A 21,838-nucleotide genomic window follows, 5' to 3' on the forward strand; every position below is an offset into this window, starting at 1 on the left:
TCTGTATGTGTCTCTAGGTCTGAAGTGGGTCTCTTGTAGACAGCATATATATGGGTCTTGTTTTTGTATCCATTCAGCCAGCCTGTGTCTTTTGGTGGGAGCATTTAATCCATTTACATTCAAGGTAATTATCGATATGTATGTTCCTATTCCCATTTTCTTAAATGTTTTGGGTTTGTTATTGTAGGTGTTTTCCTTCTCTTGTGTTTCTTGCCTAGAGAAGTTCCTTTAGCATTTGTTGTAAAGCTGGTTTGGTAGTGCTGAACTCTCTCAGCTTTTGCTTGTCTGTAAAGGTTTTAATTTCTCCATCACATTTGAATGAGATCCTTGCTGGGTAGAGTAATCTTGGTTGTAGGTTCTTCTCCTTCATGACTTTAAGTATATCTTGCCACTCCCTTCTGGCTTGCAGAGTTTCTGCTGAAAGATCAGATGTTAACCTTATGGGGATTCCCTTGTGTGTTATTTGTTTTTTTTCCCTTGCTGCCTTTAATATGTTTTCCTTATATTTAATTTTTGACAGTTTGATTAATATGTGTCTTGGCGTGTTTCTCCTTGGGTTTATCCTGTATGGGACTCTCTGTGCTTCCAGGACTTGATTAACTATTTCCTTTCCCATATTAGGGAAGTTTTCAACTATAATCTCTTCAAATATTTTCTCAGTCCCTTTCTTTTTCTCTTCTTCTTCTGGGACCCCTATAATTCGAATGTTGGTGCGTTTAATGCTGTCCCAGAGGTCTCTGAGACTGTCCTCAGTTCTTTTCATTCTTTTTTCTTTATCCTGCTCTGCAGTAGTTATTTCCACCATTTTATCTTCCAGGTCACTTATCCTTTCTTCTGCCTCAGTTATTCTGCTATTGATCCCATCTAGAGTATTTTTAATTTCATTTATTGTGTTTTTCATCATTGCTTGATTCCTCTTTAGTTCTTCTACGTCCTTGTTAAATGCTTCTTGCATTTTGTCTATTCTATTTCCAAGATTTTGGTTCATCCTTACTATCATTATTCTGAATTCTTTTTCAGGTAGACTACCTATTTCCTCTTCATTTGTTAAGTCTAGTGTGTTTTGACCCTGCTCCTTCATCTGCTGTGTGTTTTTCTGTCGTCTCATTTTGCTTATCTTACTGTGTTTGGGGTCTCCTTATCACAGGTTGCAGGTTTGTAGTTCCCGTTGTTTTTGGTATCTGTCCTCAGTGGCTAAGGTTGGTTCAGTGGGTTGTGTAGGCTTCCTGGTGGAGGGAACTAGTGCCTGAGCTCTGGTGGATGAGGCTGGATCTTGTCTTTCTGGTGGGCACATCCACGTCTGGTGGTGTATTTTGGGGTGTCTGTGGCCTTATTATGATTTTAGGCAGCCTCTCTGCTAATGGATGAGGCTGTGTTCCTGTCTTGCTAGTTGTTTGGCATAGGGTGTTCAGCACTGTAGCTTGCTGGTCATTGAGTGATGCTGGGTCTTGATGTTGAGATGGAGATCTCTGAGAGATTTTTGCCGTTTGGTATTACGTGGAGCTGGGAGGTCTCTTGTGGACCAGTGTCCTGAAGTTGGCTCTCCCACCTCCGAGGTACGGCCCTGATGCCTGGCTGAAGCACCAAGAGCCTTTCGTCCACACGGCTCAGAGTAAGAGGGAGAAAAAATAGAAAGAAAGAAAGGAAGGAAGGAAGGAAGGAAGGAGGAAGGAAGGAAGGAAGGAAGGAAAGAAAGAAAGAAAGAAAGGAAAGAAAGAAAGAAGCTATAATATAGTGAAGTAAAATAAAGCTATTGTAAAGCAAAGCTATACAGACAAAATCTCCCCCAGAAGCATATACATATACACTCACAAAAAAAAAGGAAAAGGGGAAAAATTAATATATCCTGCTCCCAAAGTCCACCTCCTGAATTTGGGATGATTCGTTGTCTATTCAGGTATTCAACAGATGCAGGCACATCAAGTTGTTTGTGGTGTTTTAATCCGCTTCTTCTGAGGCTGCTGGGACAGATTTCCCCTCCTCTTCTCTGTTCGCACAGCTCCTGGGGATCAGCTTTGGATTTGGACCCGCCTCTGCGTGTAGGTCGCCTGAGGGCGTCTGTTCCCCGCCCAGACAGGACGGGGTTAAAGGAGCAGCTGCTTCGGGGGCTCTGGCTCACCCAAGCCGCGGGGAGGGAGGGGTACAGAGGAGGCGGGGCGAGCCTGCGGTGTCAGAGGCCGGCGTGACGTTGCAGCAGCCTGAGGCGCGCAGTGCGTTCTCCCGGGGGATGTTGTCCCTGGATCACGGGACCCTGGCAGTGGCGGGCTTCACGGGCTCCCGGGAGGGGCGGTGTGGAGAGTGACCTGTGCTCGCACACAGGCTTCTTGGAGGCGGCAGCAGCAGCCCCAGCGTCTCACGCCCGTCTCTGGGGTCCGCGCTGATCGCCGCGGCTCGCGCCAGTTTCTGGAGTTCGTTTAGGCGGCGCTCTGAATCCCCTCTCCTTGCGCGCCGCGAAACAAAGAGGCAAGAAAAAGTCTCTTGCCTCTTCGGCAGCTGCAGACTTTTTCCCGGTCTCCCTCCCAGCCAGCTGTGGTGCGCCAACCCCTTCAGGCTGTGTTCACGCCGCCAACCCCAGTCCTCTCCCTGCGATCCGACCGAAGCCCGAGCCTCCGCTCCCAGCCCCGCCCGCCCCGGCGGGGGAGCAGACAAGCCTCTCGGGCTGGTGAGCGCTGCTCGGCGCCGAGCCTCTGTGCGGGAGTCTCTCCGTTTTTCCCTCTGCGCCCCTGTTGCTATGGGATCCGCGCTGTTAGCTGCGGCTCGCGCCCGTCTCTGAAGTTCGTTTAGGCGGCGCTCTGAATCCCCTCTCCTCGCGCACCAGGAAACAGGGAAGAAAAAGTCTCTTGCCTCTTCGGCAGCTGCAGACTTTTTCCCGGGCTCCCTCCCGGCTAGCTGTGGTGCACTAACCCCTTCAGGCTGTGTTCACGCCGCCAACCCCAGTCCTCTCCCTGCGATCCGACCGAAGCCCGAGCCTCAGCTCCCAGCCCCGCCCGCCCCGGCGGCTGAGCAGACAAGCCTCTTGGGCTGGTGAGTGCTGCTCGGCGCCGAGCCTCTGTGCGGGAATCTCTCCGCTTTGCCCTCCGCACCTCTGTGGCTGCGCTCTCCTCCGTGGCTCCGAAGCTTCCCCCCTCTGCCACCCGCAGTCTCTGCCCGCGAAGGGGCTCCTAGTGCGTGGAAATCTTTCCTCCTTCACAGCTCCCTCCCACTGGTGCAGGTGCCGTCCCTATTCTTTTGTCTCTGTTATTTCTTTTTTCTTTTGCCCTACCCAAGTACGGGGGGAGTTTCTTGCCTTTTGGGAGGTCTGACGTTTTCTGCCAGCGTTCAGTGGGTGTTCTGTAGGAGCAGTTCCACGTGTAGATGTATTTCTACTGTATCTGTGGGAAGGAAGGTGATCTCCGCGTCTTACTCTTCCGCCATCTTCTCTCCTCCCCCTTGGTGCATATTTATTAATAAATACTATGTTTTCTTTCTGGATTGTCCCCTTTATCATTATATAATGTCCATCTTTGTCACTTGTTACCTTTTTTTGTCTTGAAGTATATTTTGTCTGTTATGAGTGTAGCTTCACCCACTTTCTTTTGGCTGCCACTTGTGTGGAGTATCATCGTCCATCCCTTCACTTTGAGCCTGTGTTTGTCTTTAGAGCTGAGGTGAGTCTCCTAGAGGTACCATATAGTTGGGTCTTGTTTTTTAATCCATCCAGCCACTCTGTGTCTTTAGATTGGTGAATTCAATTCATTTACATTGAGTGATTATTGTTAATGGGAACTTGGTATTTTCTCTCTATCTTTTGTTTCTAGTTGCTGTATATCTTTATTGTTCCTTTTCCTTTGTGTTTCTGTCTGCAGTTTTAGTTTGGTGGTTTTCTATGATGTTTCTCAGGGTCTTCTTTTTTTTTTTGTTTCGTGTCTCTGCTCTGCGTTTTTGTATTGTGTTTATCATGATATTTGTATAAAACATCTCATACATAACATAGTCCTTTTTCTGCTGGTAGCACCTCATCTTCATTTGTGTATACAGGTTTTGTCCTTTTCCTTTCCAGTTTTTTATTGCAAATTATTTCTTTGTTGTTGTTGTGCATTTGTTACCAAATCAAAGTAGTTATAGTTATTTTTGATGCTTTTTTCCTTTAACCTTTATACTATAATTGTTTAGCAACTTGTTCTGGTATAGAGTTGCAATTTTCTGATTCTGTCTGTTTATCGCCTTATTTAACACATTATTGACCAGGGGATTTTTGCAGAAACCAGTGCCTGTGGCCGTAATATGCCTCCGGTCAAAAATGTGTTAAAGTTTTGTGTACTTTTGCCTTTTTGTTTCTGATAAAAGAGCTCCTTTCAACATTTCTTGCAAGGTAGGTCTAGTGGTAATAACTTTCTCAGCTTTTGTTTGTCTGGGAAAGCCTTTGTTTCTCTTTCCTATCTGAAGGTAACTTTGCTGGATAGAGTATTCTTGACTGACAGTTTTTATCTTTCAATATTTTGAGTATGTCACTGTACCTTTTTCTGGTCAGTACAGTTTCTCCTGAGAAATCTACTGATAGCCTAATGGTACCTTTGTACATTACTGTCTTTTTTTTCCCCCCCCGTTTGTTTTGAACAGAACAAATTCTTTCTTTGTTATTGACTTTGGTTGTTTTAGTATAATGTGTCTTGCAGAATGTCTTTTTGCATTGAGATAATTAGCTGTTCTATTAGTTCAGTAGGCTTGTATACCTTGTTCCTTCCCCAGGTTTGGGAACTTCTCAGCCATTGTTTCTTTAAATAAGCTCTCTGCTTTCTTCTCTCTCTCTTCTCTTTCTGGGGTACCCAGTATCCCTGTGTTGCCTTTTCTTAGGGGAGCTGGATAGTTCTCATGGAGTTTCTCCATTTAAAAAAAAAAATCTTAGTTCTCTCTCATCTTCTACCTGAATCATTTTCAGATTTCTGTCTTTGAGCTCACTAATTTTCTTTTCCAAATGATCTGCTCTATTTCTGGCGCTTCCTAATGCATTCTTCATCTCATTTATTGAGTTCTTCAGCTCTAGAACTTCTGTTTGGTTCTTATTTTTTAGAGTTTCAACGTCTTTGGTAAAGTATTCCTTCTGTTCATGAATTTTATTCCTGAGCTCATTGAACTGTCTTTCTGAGATTTTGTAGCTCATTGAGTTTCTTCGTGACAGCTATTTTGAATTCCCTATCAGATTACAGTCTTCTGTGGTTTTCAGTTTGGTTTCTGGAGAATTATAATTTTCTTTTTGTGATAATATTACTGTGGTGTTTTTTTTAATAAATATTTTTTATATTACATGGTTTATTTAGGTTTCTGATAGGCCTTTTCTTTTTATTTATTTATTTATTTATTTTATTTTTGGCTGTGTTGGGTCTTCGTTTCTGTGCGAGGGCTTTCTCTAGTTGCGGCAAGCGGGGGCCACCCATCATCGCGGTGCGTGGGCCTCTTCACTATCGCGGCCTCTCTTGTTGCGGAGCACAGGCTCCAGACGCGCAGGCTCAGTAGTTGTGGCTCACGGGCCTAGCTGCTCCGCGGCATGGTGGGATCTTCCCAGACCAGGGCCCGAACCCGCGTCCCCTGCATTGGCAGGCAGATTCTCAACCACTGTGCCACCAGGGAAGCCCCTACTGTGGGTTTTCATGGTGCTTGATGAGCTGTTCTTTTGCTGGTGTATTTGGAGTAGTGAACACTTTTCTTATTTAAGTAAAGCTTTGTTTACTTTGATTCTAACAGTTCAACAGATTGGTATTTAGAGGCCCTTCTTTTGCTTTTCAGTAGATGGAGCTGTAGGCAGTAGTTTTTGATTTCTCTCACCTGAGCTGCCTCTGAGATGTATGTGAGAATTGGTGCTCTCCACCCTCCACCACTTAACGCCAGAGGTGTTACCAGTGCCCTTGTCCTCACTGCTGGTACCTCCAGGGTAGCTGGTGCTTTGCTACTGCCAGTTTCGCTGCTGTAGCTGATGTTGCCACTGAGGGCACCATGTTGGCAGGCTCGTCCGCCGTGTCCAGGGTCGCCTGGGTCATGGGCGGTGCTGCCACAGTGTAGAAAGGGGGAGTGTGTGGGGAAGCTGGAGTTGTCAGGTTCATGAGCACCTGCCACCGTGGGTGAGCGGCAGATTTGCAGGCACTGCAGCGGGTGGAGAGACAGGGTCCCAGGCCCCCCCACCTCTGCTGCCTGGTCCCCTGTCACTGCAGGTGCTGCCGTGCCTGAGAGGCTGCAGCTGTGTGTGCTGCCTCTGCGGCTGCTACCGAGTTCTCTGGGGCCGTGGGCTCGGCTGTCAAGGCTGGGGTCTGGGGTGGGGCCTTTGCTGGACCCCAGTGCTGACTGCTCTGTGTGTCCAGCCCACTCACATGCAGAGGTACAGATGTGTGGGTCTCTCTGGCATCCTAATGTGTTGGGCAGAAAAGGAACCTGTTTTTGAATCATGCATGTTTTACTAGATGTAGATCAAAGGGGCGAGACAAAGGGAACGTCTCATTCCACCAAGATGCTGATGTCCTTGTCATAATCTTATTCCTTGGATTGGGTTTCCTAGGGTTGCTGTGAGAAATTGCCACAAACTTGGTGGCTTAAACAACAAAAATTATTTCGCTCATAGTTCTGGAGGCCAGAAGTCTGAAATCAAGGTGTTGGCAGGACCACGCTCCCTCTGTGAAGGCTCTAGGAAAAGAATCCTTCTTTGCCCTTGCCTAGCATCTGCTGGCTTCTGGCAGTCATTGGCATTCTTTGCTTTCTAGCTGTGCCACTCTAGTCTCTGCCTCCATCTACACATGGTCTCTTTCTCTGTGTCTATCTCTGTGTGTCCTCGCCTCTTTCAAGGATATAAATCACTGGAGGTAGCGCCTTCCCTAATCCAGTATGACCTAATTTTAATTAATTATTTCTGCTAAAGACCCTATTTCCAATGTTCTGAGTGGAATGAATTTTTGGAGGACACTAATCCACTATACTGTTGGTTGATCCATGCCAACTAACCAAAATGAGAGGCAGCTGTCATGTAGAACTAGAGTGCAAAGTCTAGAAAATGAGTGTCAGATTCTGCCACTTATAGGTGTGTGGCCTTGGGCAAGGTACTTAATTACTCTGTGCTGTAGCTTTCTCAGGTATAAAGTGGAGATAATAATAGTGCCCAACTTACGAAATTGTTGTAAAGATTACAATATTTAATATGTGTATGGTGCCTAGAATACCTAGCACAGAGTAAGCAAATTTTAGTGATAAGCGCCGTCACAGTCAGTCTTCTTACTTAATAGGCCTATGAAGATGCTTTCCTGAAAACTTTCTCCCAGTTTAGTTTCTCCTCCCTCTTCCTGATCTTAAATACTATTCAGTCCTTTCTCCTTCTCCGTGTCATCATTTGTGAGGTGTTGCAAGAGGTACACTATGGTAGTGTAGACGGCCTTTGCACACGTTCAAGGTCAGTTCTGGACCATCCCACTCAGAAGCCTCTACATGGCTGAATGGCTGGAGATTGTGGAGCCTATTGTTCTTCCAAATGCCTGGGGTTGCATGGGATCCCTGGAATGTTAATTAATTTTCATATTTCCCTTTAAGTTACTTCTGTAGCTGGAACAGAGAGTTTCTGAGCTGGGTTCCAAAGTGGCATTCTCGTTCACTAACACCATCAGAGAAGACTGTACTTGAAGCTTTCCTGTCATTTTTAAGAGCCTGTAAAAGGCATTCTAGGTTTGCAAAGTTGGTTTAAAATATGTTCCCAGATCTAGCAGTGGAGCTTTTGGTCATATATTCCCACTGAAGATTCTGGGATTACTTTAGACAGGGTGCTCTGCAAGGCTGAGGTACATTTCTGACAACTAAGGGACCTTGAGATAAGGAAAGGTACTCTCATATTTCCTTTGAGAACCTTCTGGCCGCATTAGAAGTGATTTTTATTTCAAAGCATGCCTCATTTCATATTATTCTCTGCAGTATTATTTTTCTCTCAAAATTAAAGAAAAAATATACCAAGTATCTCTGGTCATACTTTGGGACCCCTGAGGTAGTTACTGAAGTAAATTCAAGTCTATTGAATTGTTTCCTGTCATTACAGGCCAGGGGCAAAAAATTAGACTCAGTCAAGCCTAGTAAATGATACATGTTAAGTTTGGTTGTTTGATATCATTTATAAATGTGTGGAAATGTGTGGGGTTTTTTTTTTATATATAACTGCTTATTTCTACTATATTTTCAAGTTAAACTACAGTATTAAAAGTTTCAGATAATCAGTATAAAAATTTTTATTGATAAAAGAGAACCTTTTTTAGATTAAATTGACTCATCCAGTACTTATATTAACCACATATACTGTATCCTGCTTTCCACCGCCTTGACTTGTTTTTGGATATTTGATACATACTAATGTATGCAAAACAGACTAGTCTACTTTCTTGTCTTTGTACAGTGAGATGAGCTGAGAGAATTATTCACTCATTCATTTATCAATATTTATTTAGAGTGCACATTTTACTGACTTGGTGCCAGCTTCTGAGATGAATGAGATTCAAACTTTTGGTTAGTAAATCTAGAAGAGAGAATTGATGTGTAAACCACTAAATTACAATATGGTGTGAAAAAGGCAAGAAGCGGCAATGATTAACTCTATCAAGGATTGAGGGGGGGGATTGAAGTTTTTTCAGAGAAGGTGACATCTGAGCTGTGTTTTGAAACATAAAGGAAGCTTGTTGGCTGATATGAACAGAGAAGAAAGTATGTATCATAAAATATAATGATGTGTTTAAGAACTACAGGCAACTTGGTTTTGCTGAAGTTTATAGTTAATGGTCCCTCTATTTCTAGGACTCCTAGTAGCTGTAGTTTTTGTTGTAGTTTGTGGAAATTTAGGAAATTTTATTTACCTCATGATACTTGCCAGATCGTTTAAAGAGATAATATGATATCGAATTAATATTTGCATAAGTGAATGTAAATTAAGCCCTGATAATTGATATCACAATATCAGGGGTTTGAGAAGTATTATATAATACTATAATCATAGCATTTTCCGTCTCCCTTCTGCTCCAGTACATCTATGTAATGTACTCCCATTTGTAGTGGTGATTCACCATGGTGGTAAGTCTCAACCTTGGGCAGTGGTATGGGGTGTGCCCACATAGAGGCATATACTCGCCAAGGTTAATCTAGTCCTAGTAACATATAAATCTCTAAATACAAATGGATTAACACACTAGGTATTTATTTCTCACCTAAGTAAAGTACAAGATGAGAGTTTTTGACTGGTACCTGGGTATGGGGTGGCTGGGGGTTAGGTAGGAGGCAAGAGGGCTTGGCTTCATATAGCTGCTCAGGGATCTAGGCTGGTAGATGATCCACTGTCTTTAGCATACAGCTTCCAAAGCTGCCTTGGGTATTCCCATCCAAGTTTCATATGGGAGAAGAGAGAATGTGGAGAAGGCCTGTCAGCTTTTTATCTACGCTAAGCCCTGAAGTGACATACATCACCTCTGTTCATGGTCCATTGGTGAAAAGCAGCCACAGGGCTCTACCTAAATGCAAAGGAGGATGGGGAATGCGGTCCCCCGCTGGACCACTGCTTCTCAACGACTCAGTGCCACGGAAGATGACCGTGAATCTTTGCTGGGCAATCAGCTGCCTCTACAACCAGGGTATGTGAGAATCCCTAGGAAGGAGTAGGAGGATTTCAGAATTATAAGCAGCTTGAGAAAGCCTTGCAGGTGACTCGGATATGTCCTCTTAGGGCATTTTTCTCTTCTTAAGTTACTTGAGTATTAATACTAGCTAAATGTCTTCCTGTACAGGTGTAGATTCTGAAATTCAGAATTCAGGGAGGGTAACTCTTAGAGTTAAATGTTAAATTTTGATGTAGCATTTCATGTACATCATTTTGACTTTGATTTTTCTAGCATAGTGTGCTTAGTGTGTTTTGTTTCTTTTGTTTTTTTTTTTGCTTTTCCAGCCAATTTTCAAAGTCCGTTTTTCTTAAAGTTGTTTAAAATTCTTACAACTCCTAGGAAACATTAGTTTTAAATACATGTTATACTGCTTTTGGGAGAGGTGACAATCTTTGGATTCGGGGAGATTTGATTTAATTTTTTATTTGAATATAATTTTAGCCACAGTTATTGAAGATTTTCGTAGGAAATAGTTGCCAGGTGGATAATGTATGTGTATAGTTAGTTCATAAGTAGAGGCTGTGCGTTCTGCTTTCCTTTTCCATTTCAACAACGGATGCTGTGAGATGTACGTTAGTATCTTATAAACTTATCTAAGAAGCAGTAATGAGTCCTAAGGTTAATAACAACAACGATACCCCCCCGTTGGAATGAGATCCAGAATTTCTGCCACTGCTGATAATTGTGACTTTTAAAAAGTCATTTCTTTTCACCAGTTCTTATAAGAATTGGAGCTACTACAGTAAATGAGATTCATAGTGTGATGGATTTGAACCACGAATGATTTCTGATTGTTGTCTCACTGTCTTACGTTCATTATTACTCAGTAGTTGTGTGTGGGTGTGTGGTGGGTACACAGTGCTCTCATGCAGCTTACATTTTAGTGTAGCACTGTTAATAGAGATGATGGAAATGTTGTTTATCTGTATTATTCAGTATGGTAGCTGCTAGCCATATGTGGCCTGTTAGGCATTTGAAATGTAGCTAGTGAAACCGAGGAATTGAATTCTTTTTTTCCCTCCAGTTTTATTGAGTTATAATTGGCACACAGCACTATATAAGTTTAAGATATACAATATAGTGATTTGACTTATATGCATCATGAAATGATTATCTCAGTAAGTTTAGTGACTCTCCATCATCTCACGTAGATAAAACATTAAAGAAATGCGGAAAAAGTATTTTTTCTTTGTGATGAGAACTCAGGATTTAGTCTTAACAACTTTGATATGTCAGTATAACTTATAGCAGAGTTAATTACATTTATCCTGTTGTACCTTACATCCCTAGCACTTAACTGTCTTACAACTAGAAGTTTGTACCTTTTGACTGCCTTCATTCAGTCCCTTCTCCCCCTTCCCCCCCCCTCTGTTAACCACAAATCTGATCTCTTTTTCTGTGGGTTTGTTTATTTGTTTTTGAAGTGCAGTTGACCTACAAGACTGTAATAGTTCCTGGTGCACCACATAGTGATTTGATACTTCTGTACATCACAAAATGATCACCATGGTAAGTCTAATTGTCATCTGTCACCATACAAAGATATTACATAATTATTGACTATATTCCCCACACTGTACGTTTCATACCTGTGACGCATTTGTTGTAAAACTGAAAGCTTGTACCTCTTAATCTCCCTCACCCATTTCTCTCCTCCCCAAACCCCCTACTCTCTGGCAATCATCTGTTTGTTCTTTGCGCCTATGACTCTGTTTCTGTTTGGTTATGTTTGTTCATTTGATTTATTTTTTAGATTCCACATGTAAGTGAAATTGTACAGTATTTGTCTTTCTCTGACTTACCTCACTTAGCGTAATACCTTCTATGTCCATCCATGTGTTGCAAAGGGAAAGGTTTCCTTCTTTTTTACGGCTGAGTAATATTCTATTGTGTATGTATATATATATATATATATATATATATATATATATATACACACCACTTCTTTATCCACCAATAATAGATGGGCACCTTAGGTTGCTTCCATACCTTGGGTATTATAAATAATGCTGCATTGAACATAGGGGTGCATATATCTTTTCGAATTCGTATTTTCATTTTCTTTGGTTAAATACCCAGGAGTGGAATGGCTGGATCATATAGTAGTTACATTTTTAATTTTTTGAGTAATCTGCATATTGTTTTCCATAATAGTTTCACCACTTTACATTCCCACCGACAGAAGACGAGGCTTCCCTTTTCCCCACAACCTTGTCTCTACTTGTTATTTGTTGTCTTTTTGATAGTTGCCATTCTGACTGGTGTGAGGCGATATCTCGTTGTGGTTTTGATTTGCATCTCCCTATTGATTAGTGATGTTGAGCATCTTTTCATGTGCGTGTTGGCCGTCTGCATGTCTTCTTTGGATTGAATTCTTAATTTTATTTGATCTTACTTAATTTAAATTTAAATAGCTGCATGTTCTGGCTAGTGGCTATCTAATTGGACAGTGCAAGCCTAGGGAAAAAATACACATTGTTCAAATAATCACACTACAAAATGTGAAATTGCAAGACTGATAATTCGTGTGAAGTAGATGCATATGATGCTTTGAGCACCTATCGAGTTTTATTTGACTTATGTAGGCAGGTCATTAAAGGCTTAGGTTTGGGTGCTAGAGATGGAGAGAAGTGGATAAATTTGAAGGATAAATAGGGTATAAAATGGACAGGGTCTGGTGATGGTTTCAAAATGCCTTCTAGATTTCTTGCTTGAACAACTGAAGAGATGAGACTTATTCACTAAGAGAACGTTGAAAAAGAACCAGGTTTGTGGGTGAAGCAAATGAGCTTGGTTTTGTAATATACAGGCCCGAGACACAGAATAGAGGTTTAGGCTGGACGTAGACATTTGGTAATTGAAGCTATAAGCAAGAATGTGTTCACTTAGAAAGAGAGCATAAGTTGAGATAATGAGAGTGCAGAGGACTGAACTGAGGAACTCCCGTGCTTGATCGTGGGTTAGCATGTAGAGGAAAGAGAAGGATGATGGATTCTGAGAGAATTGAAGATTCAAGGAACTTGAGATTCCAACGAAGTTAAAGAATAGCCTTAGTTGATATAGTTGGGTGAGTAGGCTTGGAGGAGAAAAGGTTATGGTTTAAGATGTATGAAAAAGTGAATTTTGAGATTGAATATTTAGGAGCCATGGTAATCTTCAGGATCTGCCTGTGGACATGGATGATGACCAACATAAAGCAGAGAAAGGTGGTCATGGGATTAAGGGAACCATACAGGTTAATTATAATGAAAACATATTTAATCCCATTTTGACAAAAACTCAAAAAGTCTAAAAGTTTCTCTTGTTAGAATTACAAGGTATTAAAATGTGTTTCATAATGTGCATATATTTAAGTAGTAATACCTACACTATATAATACTTGTTACGGTACATAGTAGAGCTAATGATCACATAATATCTCTTAGGGAGCTTTTGATCATTCAGAATTTGAAGGTTTGTTGTGGTAAGTCATTTGAAAATGATTAAAGATGATTTACCCTGTTATTTAAAAGATTTATATGGCTCCTCAACCTTGGCAGATACCAATAATAAAATGCCTCGAACTTTGCATTTGCGGCTTTGAAGGTACTATGTAAATTAAATCACCTGTCCATGCTTTGAAATCTTTAAAACTGAGTATTTGATCATTCATCTTTCATTGGCATTGACTTTTTAGCTGCCCTTACATTTTTTCTTCCTTTTATAATTAACCGACACCACAACCTGGGAAGAACATGAGTTGTTTGAATCTTATTCTGAAAAAGCCAATGAAGTTTTAATACTTTCAGGGAAGTAGGTAGTTATCAAAATGATTTTGAATTACCTCTCTGAATCAATTCTCACCCCTCCCCTCATGCTTGCAAAAGCACACATAAATTGACCTTTCTAGTTCAGGCTAAGTTGTAAAATATAGTTCTAAAATTAGTTTAAAATAATTTGAATATAATTGCCCAGTTTGACAACTGTTACATCTTGCCTCTCTTTAAATAAATATTTTTGAAATCAAGACATTTAATTAACTAATGAAGATATTAAGATAAAGGAATGACATATAAATGTAAATATCAATTTTCAGTTATGATTTATATGATTAATTTTTTGGTACTTAGCACATAACAATCTGCACTTTTGGGGTGGTGGTGATGGTAAAGTATTTGATTTCAGTGTTCTTTTTTATGTTTTTTTAATTGAGGTGTAATTGACATTCAATATTATATTAGCTTCAGGTGTAAAACATAATGATTTGATATTTGTATGTATTGCAAAATAGTTACCACAATAATTCTAGCTATTATCCATCACCATACATGCAGTATTTTTTTCTTATGATGTTAAGACTGTAAATCTTAAAAGTTCTCAACTTTCAAATATGCAATACAGTGTTATTAACTCTAGTTGCCGTATTGTACATTACATCTCCATGACTTATTTATCATATAAGTGGAAATTTGTACCTTTTGACACCCTTCACCCATCGCACCCACCCTCTTCCCCTCTGGCAACCACCAGTCTGGTCTCTGTGTCTATGAGCTTGTTTTGTCTGTATTTTAAAAATTCCACATATAGGTGAGATCATACAGTATTTGTTTCTCTTTGTATGACTTATTTCATTTAGCCTAATGCCCTCAGAGTCCGTCCATATTGTTGCAAATGGCGAGATTTCATTATTTTTTATGGCTGAAGAATAATCGTGTGTGTGTGTGTGTGTGTGTGTGTGTGTGCCACATTTTCTTTATACATTCATCTGCCGATGGGCAGTTAGGTTGTTTCCATATCTTGGCTATTGCAGATAATGCTGCAATGAACAGAGGTGCACATATCTTTTTCAAGATAGTGTTTTCATTTTCTTTGGATAAATTCCAGAAGTGGAATTGCTAGATCGTATGGTAGTTCTATTTTTATTTTTTTGAGGAAACTTCATACTGTTTTCTATTGTGACTGCACCAATTTACATCCTACCAATAGTGCACACAAGTGTTCCCTTTCCTTCACATCCTCTCCAACACCTATTTCTTGTCTTTTTGATATATCCATTATAACAGGCCTTATTGTGGTTTTGATTTATATTTCCTTATTGATTAATGTTGTTGAGCATCTTTTCATGTAGCTTGGCCATCTGTATGTCTTCTTTGAGAAAATATCTATTTAGATCCTCTGCCCAATTTTAAATCAGATTTTTTTTGCTATTGAGTTGTATGAGTTCTTTGTATATTTTGCATATTAACCCTTTATCAGATATATGACTTGCAAATATTTTCTCCCATTTAGTAGGTTGCCTTTTCATTTTGATGATGGTTTTCTTCGCTGTGCAAAAAGCTTTTTAGTTTCATGTAGTCCCACTTGTTTATTTTTGCTTTTATTGCCTTTGATTTTGGTGTCAAATCCAAAAAATCGTCACCAAGACTGATGTCAAGGAGCTTACCACCTATGTTTTGTTCTAGGAGTTTTATAGTTTCAGGGCTTAAGTTGAAGTCTTTAATCCATTTTGAATTAGTTTTTTGAGTATGATGTATGATAGTGGTCCAATTTCATTCTTTTGCATGTAGCTGTCCAGTTTTCCCAACACCATTTATTGAACAGACTTTTCTCCATTGTATATTCTTGGTTTCTATGTCATAAATTAATTGGCCATGTATGTATCAGCTTATTACTGGGCTCTCTATTCTGTTACATTGATCTATTTGTCTGTTTTTCTGCTAGTACTATACTGTTTTGATATTATAGCTTTGTAATATAGTTTGAAATCAGGGAGCATGATGCCTCCAGCCTTGTTCTTCTTTCTCAAGATTGCTTTGGGTATTCGGGGTCTTTTGTGGTTCCTTACAAATTTAGGATTGTTTGTTCCTTTCTGTGAAAAATGCCATTGGAGTTGTGGTAGGGATGCATTAAATCTGTATATTGTCTTGGGTATTATGGATATCTTAACAGTATTAATTTTTCCAGTTCATGAGCACAGCACATTTTTCCATTCATGCCATCTTCAATTTCTTTTTATCAATATCTTATAGTTTTCAGTGTACAGGTCTTTCACCTCCTTGGTTAAATTTCTTCCAGGATATTTTATTCTTTTTAATGAAATTGTAAATGGGAATGCTTTCTTAATTTTTCTTTCTGACAGTTCATTATTAGTGTGTAGAAACACAACAGATTTCTATATATTGATTTTGTATCTTGCAACTTTAGTAAATTTATTTATTCTAAAATTTTTTGGTGAAGTCTTTAAGGTTTTCTATATATAACATCATGTCATGATTATTTAATGTTGCTTCGTAGTTGCCACTTGTTTGTGTATATGCGTAAACACACCTGATCATCTTACCAACAACTCTGCATATAACAACCAAAAAGGATTTTTTCCAACTAAATTATTCTGGAATGAAAGATACTATTCTCTAATTTTCTCAGATTTAAGTATTGAGGTAATTCTACTAAAACTGTATAAATATGCATATTATAGCAAGTTAATTAGAAGTTAAGTTCTTTATTCTTATGTGTGGCCTCATCTTAAGTGGTAGATTTAGCAAGAGGGTAGTTTCACTCATTACTATTCACAAAGAAATATGACTTCTACCTTTAATAGATTTAAATTTCCTCATGAACTCACTCTGCCAAGTACCTGGCTCTTAAAAATATAACCTTGCCAGTTAATAATTTTTTAGCCAGTTCTTGTTGATTCCGTTTGGTGTAAATACTCAATCTTTTATTTTATCTTATCTCTTCCCATATTACTCTGTAAGATATCATCTGTACCTGTCTCAGGAAACTTACTTCTCCTGTGACAATTAGTCAGTGTTGTGTTCATCATAGTGGTGGTGAGTTCTTCACTGTTGGGAGCCTGGTTTGATGTGAGTCTAGACATGTGTCTGTTGAGGGACGCCTGGTTCTCTCTGGCCTTTTTGATCAGCATGTAGGTATGTACTACTGAAGCCCATGATCCCAGCTATTTACTTTTAGTTTTGAAGACCTCAAATAATGCAGTCCTTCATTCTGATCCTAGGCCTCCGCCAGCTCACCAGCCCTCTCAGTGGGTTTTACCTCTCAGTAGGACCTGGGGGACGTTCTGAATCCCTTGCAAGCCATACCCATACCATGAGTTCCCAGAAGTGCTGCTGTAGGTATATCTGTCACCACCCTCTTCCAAGCTGTATTAATATTCCCATGTCATGCAATAATATGGAGTTGAACTGATAGTTGGTCTTCTCCTAGGGCAATTGCTTTCACACTGTTAGGCTATGAACTATAGCAAACACATTTAAAACTATAGCATGGAAACAAAGTTTCACAAATCAGTATTTATCCTTGCTACTTAAGATAAACTTGGTATCTTCTATATTATTCTAATAAATTTTTAAAAAATGCTACTTGTGACCTGGTAAATGATTTATGACCTAGTAACAGGTCTTCACGCGAAGTTTAATGAACGTTGTTTTAGAGGCCTGCAGCCTCCCCCAGGTTATGCCTGAGTTGTGGGTCTCTAGGGGAGATGTTCTTTGGGTGCCTTATATCTAACTGGATGTTTTAACAGAGACACTTCTTTACTTCCCATCCCCCTCCCCCTGCCATTCTCCCCCAGTAAAAGGTTCAGGCCATACAGTCTAGTTTTGTGATATCATTTAAATTCGATCTCCTTGCTCTCCATCTGTCTTTCCTTTCCATACTCTCCCATGGTCAAAAGGGGAAGATCTTCTTCTGTTTGTTGGGGCTTCCCTTTCATCATAGGCTGAGCCCTTTCTATATTATGGGTAAATTCAGTGATCCAGTCATCCAGCCTTTGGTATGGGAATGGGGATTACCAATGAAATTAATTTTCCCAAAAATGTAAACCCCAAGACCACGATTAGGATCATGCTACTATGTTAGGATATACTTTGAATCATTTTTTTCTATTTGAAAAAGTTGGTGACTAAAAGGAACAGTGCTGTTACTTCGCTGTCATATTCTTTATTCTGTTCTTCAAAAGTAATTGTCTTTCAGTTGTATATGAATATTAATAATTCTTTGAACTCTGTATTGGATTGTTGTGCCACTAGTAGAAAGAGTGTGTTCTTGCAAGTTTTCACTGTTTTAGGGTTCAGAATTTCCAGGAGATTATGCAAACTCAATTTTGTATGAGGTTTAAAAACAGATGTGGCACAGGGAGATCAGCTCGGTGCTTTGTGACCACCTAGAGGGGTGGGATAGGGAGGGTGGGAGGGAGACGCAAGAGGGAGAGGATATGGGGATATATGTACATGTATAGCTGATTCACTTTGTTATAAAGCAGAAACTAACACACCATTGTAAAGCAATTATACTCCAATAAAGATGTTAAAAAAAATCTTAAAAAGAAGAAAACAGATGTGGCAGACTTATTTTTCTTATAACTGGAGGTTGGTGCCTTTGACCACTTCCACCCATTTCCCTCACCGCCTGCCTCTGGCAACCACCAGTCTGTTCTCTGTATCTACGAGTTCGGTTTTTGTAAGTCCTGGGGATATAATGTGCAGCACGGTGACTAGAGTTAACAGTATTGCCTTGTATATTTGAAAGTTGATAAGAGAGTAGATCTTAAAAGTTCTCATGACCAGAAAAAAAAAGTTTGTAACACATTATTTGTGGTGATGGATATTCACTAATCTGTGGTAGTCATTTCATAATATATACATCTATCAAATCATTATGATGTGCATCTGAAACTAATAAATGTTTCATGTCAATTGTACTTCAATAAGAAAAAAGGAATCATAAAACAAAACCAAACCAGATGTGGTAGGAACATTGAAAAAAGGAAAATTGATGTTAATTGTGTTTTCTCCGTGAGTGAGTTAAACGGCATCCTGAGAAATTCTTCTAAATGTAACAACAAACAAAACCACCTCACCAATACACAAGGAAACTCCTCTTTCTAAAGAGCAGTCATTTCAACTTCTTTTATAAATGTAAAATATTGCCCAGAGTTTTAAAGTTTTTATTGCTTTTTGATTGTTTTTATTGAAATGCTTATTGTCTCTTGTTAAATAACTGCATTAATTATACAGCGATGGCCCACCTTCTCAACCTTTTCCAGAAGAGGCCCCCAGTTTCCATTAAAGAGTTTTATGGGGGCTTCCCACACGTCAAATTTCACACAGCCAGCTACATTCGCTTTTTATAAAGGTCTTTGAATGCAATGCCAAGGCCTCCCACTAATTGTTTTATGGGCTTGGGGTGGGATCTGCATCCCTGACTGAGGAAGCCCCATGTTAAAAGACTGTGGGAGTAACGAGTTGTCAAACATACCCAGAAAGAACAGTAAAAAAAACAACAACCCTGGTTCGCTGTACTGTTGTTGCCAAGGAGCATAGGCAGAACACAGAACATGCCAAATGCTGCCTGATTGTAAACAGCGACCCCCTCTTTCAGAGAATACTCACTTCATTACATTTTTGAAAGAAAATCAAATCACAGATAGATCCGAAATGGATTTTAATGTTCATTTGAAAGTTTGGCACTGGTAAATTACTGTTTCTTCAGGTGGTTAAAAAATACAAGTAACTAAATATTTTTATGTGTTCTTTCAAGGGGAGATAACTAATCATGGTTATCTGTGAACATTTAGACTTGGACTAATGTGTTTGAAGGTCTTTGTTTCATTATCTTTTTTTTCCTCTGAAAAGGCTAAGGAAGTATGTTTTTACCCCCTATTAACCATTACATTACATGTATCTATACTAAAAAACAGTACCTTCTAAACTTTAAAGAAGAATTGTAGTGGCAGAATTGAAACTCCTATTCCCTCATCAGGGCCTGACGTTGTGTTTTTCTCAGTCTCAAGCATTTGCTTGGCATTCTGAACCTGTCTTCCTTCTAGACACTGAACAGGATATTTTTGAGGTACACCATGAACTTAGTGTTTTTAGCTTGGTTAATGTTGAGATGTGAACAGAATTATATGAGTCATACTTCAGTAAGGCCTAGAGTAGAAATACTGTATGCTGTAGGAAGGTAGTACAACCTGTCTCCATGCAGGTTGATAGCATTAAAACTAAACGAAATATTGAGATTTTTGCGAATTTTGAAGTATCTTTTTGGAAGTTGGTGAAGGAGAAAAGCGAGTAGAGTTCTTCTTTGTAATTGAAATATGCTGATTAAAAAGATTCTTATATTTTAAATAATCTTGAGTTTGCAATTCTTTATGACAAAATTATTCTCTTTTTCTTAGCATGTTTCTTGTGTGTATAACATGTGGATATTTCTTGGGTGTGGTGCATGTGTATAATACTTATGCCATTCTGTTATACTAGTAATAATACAACATCAATGTATAATGTAGAAAGCAAACCACAAATAGAACATTATACAATATTAAGTACGAAATGAGTTAGGTTTTGCTACCTTCAGTTGTCTGTTAATAGTCTTTTTTTTTTTTTAATTTTTATTTATTTATTTTATGGCTGTGTTGGGACTTCGTTTCTGTGCGAGGGCTTTCTCTAGTTGCGGCAAGTGGGGGCCACTCTTCATCGCGGTGCGCGGGCCTCCCATTATCGTGGCCTCTCTTGTTGCGGAGCACAGGCTCCGGACGCGCAGGCTCAGTAGTTGTGGCTCACGGGCCTAGTTGCTCCGCGGCATGTGGGATCTTCCCAGACCAGGGCTCGAACCCGTGTCCCCTGCATTGGCAGGCGGATTCTCAACCACTGCGCCACCAGAGAAGCCCTGTTAATAGTCCTTTATTCATACAATTATATTTTTTCTTTCAAAGTTGGATATAAGATTGCAAAATTTAAAGCAGAGAGAAACCCTTGATGGTAATTTCCTCATCACTGTGACTCCAAGAAATTTTAATCTCAATTTTAATGTATATTATAATTATCTATCTATGTAAACATAACTTTAGTCAACGTGCTATTACTTACTATACGAAAAATTACTCCTTAAAGCCAGATATTCTCTCTGGATGACCCCTTGCTGTATCTTTATTTTGAATAAGAACCAACTTAGTTGTACGATCCATAAAACCAACCATACCCGGTCTATTAAAGATAAATGTTATCGTTTACATCTTCTTGTTGAGCTTAAATTTGTCACTTTAAGTTCAAACCCCAAATTATGAAATATTTTAACCATTGCCAACACATCTTCTGTAGGCTGTGCTAAACGTTTCCCTTCATTTTCAATTCTGAGGGGCCAAATTACATGGAGTGCTTACCACTGCTTCTGTGCTGCCGTTAGATTCTTTCATCCCAGTGGAACGCACATCAAAAGTGCTGTTTCATTGACTCCTTTTCCATTGTGGGCCTCTAAAATGCTTAGTCATGCAAAATATTCTTGTGTATAATTAACCCATCTTTAGCCAGCTTGCTTTTCTTCATAAGACACTTTGCTGTCATTATAATTGTTCTATTGAATATCCTGTGTGCGTTTTTTATGTACATGATGGTGAAATTTGAAAATGAAAAACAAACCCTGTGCCACACAGTAATAGAATTCATAATAGTGTTCTGAGTTGTTTTCAGTTAATGTTACAAGTTAACATATATTTAATACTTTCTCAATTCCAAATTCATTCCATATATATATATATATGTGTGTGTGTGTGTGTGTGTGTGTGTGTGTGTGTGTGTGTCTTCTAATCCTGTAGAGGTAGCATTATGTTATTCCTGTTTGCAGATGAGAAAATTGAGTCTTAAGAAAATTAGGAAGCTATCCCACAGTCATGTGGCAATTCAGCAGAGTTGGGATATAAATGCAACAGGCTATGTTCAGTCATCTCTCAGTATGTGGGGAGGGAAGGGGATTGGTTCCAGGACCCACCACAGATACCAAAATCCACAGGTGCTCAAGTCTCATAGTTCGCCCTCTGTATCTGTGAATGAGGAACTGTGGGTAGGGTGGGCTGACTGTATATTTACTGAAAAAAGTCCACCTATCAGTGGACCTGTGCAGCTCAAATTCATGTTGTTCAAGGGTCAGCTGTACTCTGAAATTTTATGTTTATGAAAGGAAGTATTGAAATTGAAGGGATTGTTTAGATATTTTGATTTATTTTTTATTTTTGGTGATTGGTGTCTGGTTTACAGAGATTGCTCTCGGATAACTACTAATAGTATATGCCCAGTCATTGTCGAATGCATTCCAGAGCCCTGGCTTCAAGTTCTGGCATTTAGACTGGATTCCTATATATGATTGAACCTTCTAGAACTTAAGTTTCTCAGATCAAAAAAGAATGTATTTAGGTGTTG

General features: G+C 39.6%; 1 protein-coding gene across 7 annotated transcripts in view; it reads left to right on the top strand.

Moving 5' to 3' along the window:
* BMPR1B (bone morphogenetic protein receptor type 1B) overlaps positions 1 to 21,838 on the top strand; it is a 458,884-nt gene that overhangs the window by 196,529 nt on the left and 240,517 nt on the right. Inside the window, exon 1 of one of the 7 annotated variants that reach the window (XM_059922441.1) lies at positions 11,132 to 11,150. The exons of the other annotated variants lie outside the window; for them this stretch is intronic. The gene's annotated coding sequence lies outside the window, so the exon portion shown is untranslated. Of the gene's footprint in view, positions 1 to 11,131; positions 11,151 to 21,838 lie in introns of those variants that run through there. 7 annotated transcript variants of the gene reach the window in all.

This window comes from Balaenoptera ricei, chromosome 5 (genome assembly GCF_028023285.1).
Source record: "Balaenoptera ricei isolate mBalRic1 chromosome 5, mBalRic1.hap2, whole genome shotgun sequence".
NCBI classification, from domain to species: domain Eukaryota; kingdom Metazoa; phylum Chordata; class Mammalia; order Artiodactyla; family Balaenopteridae; genus Balaenoptera; species Balaenoptera ricei.